Source organism: Triticum urartu, unplaced genomic scaffold (genome assembly GCF_003073215.2).
Source record: "Triticum urartu cultivar G1812 unplaced genomic scaffold, Tu2.1 TuUngrouped_contig_4397, whole genome shotgun sequence".
Classification (NCBI taxonomy): domain Eukaryota; kingdom Viridiplantae; phylum Streptophyta; class Magnoliopsida; order Poales; family Poaceae; genus Triticum; species Triticum urartu.
The window spans coordinates 1-8,653 of record NW_024114982.1 but is presented as its reverse complement, the minus strand read 5'-3'; the positions used below and the strand labels follow the sequence as shown (position 1 = coordinate 8,653).

General features: G+C 43.8%; 3 non-coding genes and 1 pseudogene across 3 annotated transcripts; 3 read left to right on the top strand and 1 right to left on the bottom strand.

Moving 5' to 3' along the window:
- Window positions 1–1,517: 1,517 nt before the first annotated feature.
- LOC125527762 lies at window positions 1,518–1,714 on the top strand. The gene has a single exon (XR_007292263.1). It is a non-coding gene; the product is annotated as a U2 spliceosomal RNA (small nuclear RNA).
- Window positions 1,715–1,952: 238 nt separating this feature from the next.
- LOC125527761 lies at window positions 1,953–2,149 on the top strand. The gene has a single exon (XR_007292262.1). It is a non-coding gene; the product is annotated as a U2 spliceosomal RNA (small nuclear RNA).
- Window positions 2,150–5,606: 3,457 nt separating this feature from the next.
- On the top strand, window positions 5,607–5,803 carry LOC125527760. The gene has a single exon (XR_007292261.1). It is a non-coding gene; the product is annotated as a U2 spliceosomal RNA (small nuclear RNA).
- A 321-nt stretch (window positions 5,804–6,124) lies between these two features.
- LOC125527759 lies at window positions 6,125–8,041 on the bottom strand (annotated as a pseudogene).
- Between the last annotated feature and the right edge of the window lie 612 nt (window positions 8,042–8,653).

Here is an 8,653-nt window from a genome sequence, read left to right as displayed (position 1 = left end):
CGCCCCCCCGCCGCCGCTCTTCTTCCGCGGCTCCACGACGACTACCTCGACACCGGCGACCCCCGACTCGACACCGACCACAACGTTCTTCGCACGGCTACACCACCTACGCTCTCGGCTACCTCGACAAACAGTACAAAGGGCTACCGCCTTGCTTGAGCAACCTTGTCGGTTTTCACTCCAACCACGACTCCACGATGCATCGACCGTTACAACTGTGGAGGAGTGTTCGTCGGCTTCCCTTTGGATTCTTCTTCAGTCTCACCATCGACGTCGCTACCGTTGTGACTACGGGGGATGTTGAGTATCGTGATTATTAGGAAAGCTAGGATAGCGTAGGATATTATTCTACCTTGCCTTGTACTTCAAAATGATCATGTACTCCTATATATATATGTCCATGAGGCTCAAGTAAAACAACAACGAACTATTTCATCAGATATCTCTCCCTTCTAACACTGGGCTCCCACCCGCCCGGCGGGGACCAAATTCGTAGACTCGCGCCATGAAGCCAGTCTTCTGCGCCATCTCAGGCCATCGAGCTGCTCCACCTGAGCAGCAGCGCCACCACGCGACCTCCTTGCGGCAGATCCGTGTCGCCTGGCCCATGTGCACTCATGTAGGCCCTCCTGCGTAGCCGCGCGCCAACGCGAACGCGTGACCCTGACATGGCAAAACCACGTCGCCCCGCTCCCTGTGCACCCTTGCCACACCTAGCGCACCTGCACCCGCGCTGCCCACTCCCCTGCGCGCCTCCATGCGCCGCCCCAAGCCAGCCCACATGCCGGCGCGAGAACCGTCTCGAGCTCCCACCGAAGAGATCGGTCCATGCCGCTCAACCCCGAGCACGAGGAGGAAAGGGCCCCTGTAGCCTCGCCGCGCGGCGGCAACGGAAGGACATGACGGTGAGGTGCAGCACTGGCGGCGGCTGTTTTCCGAAATATCCTTTGCCATCATTAAACACCAGAGAAAGAGACAGGTCAGCAACCGCGTACGAGCGGAACGTATGGTAATGAACACGGGTTCCATTCAGCTAGTCCCGTAAAAAAGAAGACCCACAGCAGCATCGACAGAAGTGACAGCCACGGCTGCTATGCTTGATCTCGCGTATGGATACGCTAGCACTACCATATTCGTTCCTTGATGCCATCTTCACATCTACTCTACGTGGCTATGCTGAGAGACATCACGCACAAGATTGCGACGTCAAGTTGTTCCGAGTGGAGCTACATGCACCTTCAGGTCAACCTCTTCGAGGCAACCCTCGAGCAGTGGCGTTCCCCAACTCCGTCATGGCAAAACGGCCAGAGACGCGAGCAACTCGTTTTAGCCAGGGGCGGATCAGGCCTCGCCAAAAAGGCCTCCTTCCTTGTTTGAGGCCCATGCAAGAAAGAGGCTGGCATTACACCGTCCGCACTCTGCACCGCAGGTCGTTAGTTTAGTACCACCTCGCTAGGCGAGGAGAGGACAGGAGGGTAGGAGGCTACAAATAGAGGGGCAGGGCAACGTTGCAACTCATACCTTTCTCGGCCTTTTGGCTAAGATCAAGTGTAGTATCTGTTCTTATCAGTTTAATATTTGATATGTGGGCCATGTGCCCACAACGATATTAAATTTATTTTTTATGGGGGAGGGACCACCACAGTGGCTTGCCATTGGGTCTTTCGGGTGTCGCCCAGTGCGTTGCACTATTGCCTGGGCAGGCGCACCCCAACCAAAAGAATTTGAAATTTTAATTAGATGAAATCCGAACGATCGATTGTGCACATGCACCAACCAAACCCCTGTCATGGGCGAGAAAAAAACTGCTAGTAGTTATTACTTTCCAGGATTGTCTATATGAGGCTTTATTGAATTTTTTTTTCCGAACACAACTGAGGAAATAAAACAAGTGCTCAAACCACCTGAACTATCGTTGGTTGCTATACTACGTACAAAAACCGTTGCAACTCATACCTTTCTCGGCCTTTTGGCTAAGATCAAGTGTAGTATCTGTTCTTATCAGTTTAATATTTGATATGTGGGCCATGTGCCCACAACGATATTAAATTTATTTTTTATGGGGGAGGGACCACCACAGTGGCTTGCCATTGGGTCTTTCGGGTGTCGCCCAGTGCGTTGCACTATTGCCTGGGCAGGCGCACCCCAACCAAAAGAATTTGAAATTTTAATTAGATGAAATCCGAACGATCGATTGTGCACATGCACCAACCAAACCCCTGTCATGGGCGAGAAAAAAACTGCTAGTAGTTATTACTTTCCAGGATTGTCTATATGAGGCTTTATTGAATTTTTTTTTCCGAACACAACTGAGGAAATAAAACAAGTGCTCAAACCACCTGAACTATCGTTGGTTGCTATACTACGTACAAAAACTAGATTTGTGTTATGTAGGTACAGACCTATGATTTTCTATCTAACATGTATGTGGTTTTTTTAACAGAGTACCCACTTATTGTTGATTCTCATCCCTCGATACACTCCTCCCTACTCGGTCTTTTTTGGTTTTTCTTTTGCCCCACACATTCCACATTGCATTACTAATTTGTCTTGGTTTTCTGTCGAGCAGGTTCCGCATCACTCGATCGCTAGCTATTTGATCTAATGGAAGAATAAAAGAGTTGTTTGAAACACACTCCATAACATTGGTGTAAATAGCACGGTAATTTGACATACCTAATAACTTAACGTACAAACACCGTGGTAATTTTAATTCGAAAAAAAATGATTTGAACATACCACGTTAACTTTTGTGTACATAGCATAATAGTACACATACCACATACCCTATAACTTATGTATAACTAGTTACAGGACTAGATGTATTATAGTTACAACATGGTTATTATTTTGTTATCGGACTAGATGTACCATAGTTATCAGCATGATTATAAGTTATCGGGCTACTTGTGGTATAATACAGCCCCGTTTGTTTTGGTGTAAATAGCATGATAATTTACACACTATAAACCTGATAACTCATGCACAAACATCGTGATAATTTTCACACGAGAGGAAAAAATTGTTGAAAACATCCTCCGATAACTTCTGTATAGATAGCATGATAATTTACACACTGTAGACTTGATAACTCACGCATAAATATCATGATAACTTTGACTCGAGAGAAATTTTTTATTGAAAACATTCGTCAGACCTGATACCAAGTTACACAATGAAGTTGATAACTCACCACAAAACCCACGGTAACTTTTGACCCCGGGATATAAGTTTGTTGAAAACATACCCTGATAATTTGTGTGTAGATAACATGACAATATACATACAACAAAGCTGATAACTTACGTAGTCCATACACGGTAACTTTTGACCAAGGAAAAATATTGTTAAAAAACACCTCCCAATAACTCATGTGTAAACAAAATGATAATGCACGCACATGAGAGCTAATAACTCATACAAATATCGTGGTAATTTTTTGACTGAGTTGATAAAAATTGTTGAAAAACATAACCCGATAACTTTTGTGCAACATGGTAATATACACAACAAAGTTGATAACTCATTGCAAACACTATAATCACCGTTTGACACTGGGATAAAAGTTTGTCGAAAACACACCCCCGAATACTTTTGTGTAAATGACACGGTAACTTATGTATGACAGACGTGCTAACTTACATAGTCCAGATGTGGTAACTTTTGGTCTCAAAAAAAATTATCAGAACATATCAACATGGGATCTAGTTTCGAAGATCTCGTCGAGATGTTTTTTTTTATGAAGACGGTTTTTCAATCGGGGCAACGGTTTGAGCTACAAAACATTTTGAAATTTGAAAAAAGTAAAAAAAAATCTAGGATGACATCAACTTTTCATCATTTGATGCATATATGCATGTAATTAGAGGGAGGAGTGCACGTTCTAGAAAAATTAGTCATTCTAATGCATGCATTAATATAATTAAAGTGGAGTAAGGATTGTTCTTGCCTATTGCTAAAATCCGAACGTTTGGTAGTTATAAAAGTCCAATTATATACTAACATTTGTTTAGCAAAATATCTCTATCTGTCTGGTTCGATAGGTGTGTAGCACTGCAATTTTTATCCTCATGATGTAGTCAGAAAATAGAACAACTTAAACATGCGACAAGAAAAATTCAGAGACAGAGGTGAACTTATCAATTGCTTCATGTATCAGGGTTATAACATAAGTTAATAAGCGAAGGCTTGCAAGGACCAAACAACGAGCTACAAGTAAAGGAAACAAGACAGGTTGAAAAGTTTATGCAATCTCACCAATAACCACTCTGAGGTGCCATTTTGATCTTCAGTTATTCCTTGCGAGGGAGCTGAAAGAATTTGCGTGTGACATCCCTGACTTCCATCATCAGCGACTCCGCAATCCCATGATCTTTCTATTAATAACGCACATATACATCATTTACCATAGTTGGTCTAGACAACAACACATTATTAAATATTAATTAACACGCTACCGATGATTTAAGACCAGTTTTTGTTCAAAAACCCAAAGTGGAAAGACCAGCTGCACAGAACAATTGAACATGACACACACATGACGTTTTATTACATTCTATTATTGATACAGTACAGCATTTTGTCTGCAAACTGCTGATACTATTTTATTTTCATTTTCTGTTGAAATATCACAACAACATAAAAAATGAGTATAAAAAGGTCTTTCCAGTTTTGTATAGTCTGCTTGGCAGTCCAAATTGCCATCACAAAGTTGAACGAGTGATCACCAAACAGAAGAATCCGGCGTCCCTGCAAGCGTCCTCCAGGAAACCCTCGTCGTCGGCCATGGAAGGATCATCGATCTTCTCGACGAGCTGGCTGATATCTCATCATGCAAAGAGGAAAAGAGAACTCACTTTTCATATTTTCAAGAAAAAAGAGAACTCACTTTTCAGATAAACAAACAGTGCATCAACCATATCACCTTAACACGACTGGTGCGGAAAAGAGAAATTTAAAAGGATAAACATGTATCGATCAGCTGCATGTCCTCAAGGAGAACTACTTGTTCCGTCAGACCGTCACACTCCAACATCCAGTCTGCTGAGTTCAGAGAGGGCGCAGAATGTCTGAATAATAACTCGTGAATTCAGAGAAGACTGCAGCAACATATATTTCTGAATAACTCATGAACGCACTGTTGAATTTCTCTTTCAGAAAGGATGGGGAATCAGGCCTGGCTTCCGCCCGTGACTGTCAGCAGTACATACATATTTTGGTTGAAGCAGTCCAATAGCGCTCGGCCGTGAATGTTAGCTGTACATACATAGCTCCGCCCGTGACAGGAAGAGGCTCGACAGTGCGCGCGGCTCGTTCTCCCTAGGCCGCCCATCCGTGGTGATCGCAAAACAGCAGGAGGCGCGAGCAACTCGTTTAGCCAGGCGCGAATCAGGCTGATGTTAAGATTAAGTGTAGTATATATCGGCGAAAAGGCCTTCTTTGTTTGAGGCCCACGCAAGAGGCTGGCTCGGGGGCATTGCTTGCACTGTCCGCACTCAGCAGCGCGAGGGGCGAGCAACTCGTTTAATAGTACCACATCGCTCGGCGAGGAGGGGACGGGAGGGCGAGGAGGGTACAAATAGAGGGGCAGGGCAGCGGTTCAACTCATACCTTTCTCGGCCTTTTGGCTAAGATCAAGTGTAGTATCTGTTCTTATCAGTTTAATATCTGATATGTGGGCCATGTGCCCATAGTGATATTAAATTTATTTTTTGTGGGGGAAGGACCACCACAATGGCTTGCCATTGGGTCCCTTGGGTGTCGCCCGGTGCGTTGCACTACTGCCTGGGCAGGCACACCCCAACCAAAACAATTTTAAATTTGATTTGTTCTGCCAAAGTGCTTTGAAGTTCAGTCTGCATCCAGTTTGTGAGTGAGTAGATATGTTCATTCTGAACCCCCAAAATGCTTGTAGGACGGGAGGTTGAGCCGTTGGTAGGTTGTTCTTGAGATGGCAAAGGACCGAGACGCCCGGGAGGCTCGAACCGACATAATCACCTTCTATAGAAAAACTGATGGAGTTTCTAGCCTTTTCGTTGAAAAAAAGATCTCTACGTATGAGCATAACAAATAGAGTGACTGTTCATTGTGCCTGCAAAGTGAGCGCTTTGCCATGGCACTCCTTTGCCTGGTCACAACACACCGGGATAGTTTGTCAACATGTTTTATTGACGAAGCGCCGTGGCCGGTCCCCAACGTTTCCAGTACATGCTAATGCTACAGAAACTGTTACATAACGAAGTTGTTGGTGAGAACTTTCTGCACCAGGTGCTCCCCATACACCACCTTCTCATACTTGGCAACGCCGCCGGTTTTCTCTCGGCACAACTCCACGGGCTCCACCGCAGCGTCAAAGTTCGACTGCATATACAGGCCATTTGTTTCAGAAAAAAACATCGAGTATAAGCAACTCAATCGGTACAGCCATACATATCATAAATATGTTCGTCCGCGAGAGGGCTATACATACATACATACCTCATAGAAGAATGCGACAGATACACGGTAGCTACAAGAAAATGATTTACAATTGATAAGGTTGCTACAAGAAAAGACTGAATTAGGCGGACAAAACAGATAAAATTCAGTGAAGTTGCAAACAAGGAAACCTTCAGCATGTCTCCGATGTTGCAAACGAAGGTCCCGGGTACGGGCTTGGCTTATATCCACTCACCAGACTGGTTCCTTACCTGATACCAAATTTACTAAAGAGTTTCAGCAGATCAATCTCTTTGCTTCTTGACAGAGGAAACAGAGGGCATAGATGGATAATAGTACAAGATATGTGTGCTAGTGAAGTAATAAGTATCTCAAGAGCACAGATATCACCGTCCTGATTCACCAGTGTCAAAAAGGCCTGCAGTTTAACAAAATGAGGAAAAGTATTCCCCCCAGGATTTTTGGTTTAATGTTTTGAAAAATACCATATGCGTTTTTCCTAAAAAGGCAAACATATTATTCTAGTATTGACTTAAAGAACACGATACAGTGTTCTAGTATTGACTTAAAGAACACGATACAATGTACTAACCATAATCTGTGTGAGCTCCACTGAATTGATCATAGGATGCATGGTGTATCGAAGAAAAGCAGTCAGATGTATCCACCCAAGTAAGCATAAGACAAATATGTTTTTTTGTGTGCTTACCATCCAATATCAATGCGTGGTGGGATGCCAGCTGAGAATGGATAGCCAATCAATCTGAGAACCCAGAAAGCATCTCCTGTTGTTCCGCCTTCGAAAGCATCCAACTGCGCGCCCAGTGCCAAGGCTATGCCTCGCATGATCTTCCTTGAAAGATCTGAAATAAAAAATGGCATGATAAACACTGTCAGATACGATCGATGAGCATAAAAGAATAAGTAATTCAGATAAGTGGACTTTGTAGAAGGCTTATATAGTTTTCCAGCAGCGTGTCAAAATTTGATGGATAATCTGGCCTGCATGGAAGATAAACTATTCAGCTCTTTAAAGCGTATTAAGTAGTAAAGGAGCATTTTTTTACATGGTGAACATACTGACATCAATAGGTGTCTAACAGTGTTACCTTCAGAAAAGCAGGCAGTGAACCGTTTTCTGAAAAAAATGTGACGACGGCTCTCTAAAATATACCTTCAGAGAAAAGAACAGAGAAGGGATCCTAAAGAAAAACAGAGAAGGGAAGTTGAAAACATACCACAAATTAGATTCTTCCATTGGTTTAGCATGATTACCATATCTGCCCGGTTCGATAGGCATGTAGCATTGCAAAAATTTTCTAAGGGTTTAGCTAAAAATGACAGAACAATTTAAACAAGTATTACAAGAAATTGAGGGACAGATGAACTTACATGAATTGCTTCATGCATATTAGGTTTACCCTTGGTAACATTTTCTCCCACTCTCTGATACCCTCTGATGATAGACCACAAGAAAGTTCATTGCATATGTACTTATGTAGAGATATTCCAAGGACCAAACAACTAGCTACAAGAAGAGTTGGGTTTTTATTCAGATATCACACCTATAATCACTCTGAGGTGTCATTTTGATCTTCAATTTTTCCTCGTGAGGGAGCTGAAAGAACTTCTGTGTGACGTCCCTGACTTCCATCATTAGCGACTCATCCCATGGCCTTTCTGTTAATAATGGACATCCGGTCTGCTGAGTTCTTTGAGGGTGGAGAATGTCTGAATAATAACTCGTGAATTCAGAGAAGACTGCAGCAACCTATGTTCTGAATAACTCATGAACGCACTTGCAGAATTGCTCTTTCAGAAAGGATGGTGGAACTGAGCCCGGATTCCGCCCGCTACTGACAACAGCGCTCGGCCGTGACCCGTGATGGTTAAAGCATCTCCAGCCGTTGGCCCCCAAGGAGGCGCTAAAAATCGCCCCTGCGGGCGCACCGGCGCAAAACGCGCGCTGGGGTGTGATGCCACCCAGTCGCGGCGCCCACAAATTTTTGTGAAAATTAAAATGAGGCACAAACATGGCGCAAATTCAACCATTTTCGCCGAGTTCATACATATTTCGGCAAGTTCAAACCAAATTCAACCAAACACGGCGAGAGTTTATACATATTTAAAATATTTTACAAAAAAAAACACACTACTAGGCCCGCCGTCTCCCTCGCCTCGCCGCTCGTCGCCGTTCTACATGCCGAGGAGGCCA